This window comes from Morone saxatilis, unplaced genomic scaffold, assembly GCF_004916995.1.
Source record: "Morone saxatilis isolate NCDOM2014 unplaced genomic scaffold, NCSU_SB_2.0 Contig9, whole genome shotgun sequence".
NCBI classification, from domain to species: domain Eukaryota; kingdom Metazoa; phylum Chordata; class Actinopteri; family Moronidae; genus Morone; species Morone saxatilis.
The window spans coordinates 4,930,501-4,931,033 of NW_023340268.1; positions in this window are offsets into that span (position 1 = coordinate 4,930,501).

The window sequence follows — 533 nt, forward strand, 5'->3', positions numbered from 1 at the left end:
TCTGCAGGGTTGTCAGAGATTCGCTGTTTTGATCTGGTCCTCAGCGCTCCTGGCAAGTCCAACCCCTTCCCATCCCCCGCCAGAAGCAGCTGGACGCTGAAGTTACAAAAAGCTGCAGGATTCAGGAGTGAAGCTGCTGTCTGATCTTGTGGAGAGTCCACACTGTAGACTGGAGACTCTGAGGTCAGTAGAGGGTTGGAGTCAGTCCATGCTGATGAGCCCATTGTTGATGGCTCTGCTCAATAAGATTTAAAGGTGTGAGAGGAGATTGTGTTTGTTCAGGCTGAACACTGAACTCACATTTTCAGTCCCTGATTGACATCAGTGGCTCATCCATCAGCTTCTCAACTACCAGCTGACCAGTAACATCCATCATATTCATACAGGTGTACAGTGTGTTAGTTCTCCTCCTCACTGACAACAGCAGAGCCTTTTCTGACCAGTCTAACTGTATGACTGTATGTCTGACTATTGGCTATAAATGATCAATTCTTATTTAGTTTATCAGCAATGTATTGTTTCTTCAGTGTTCA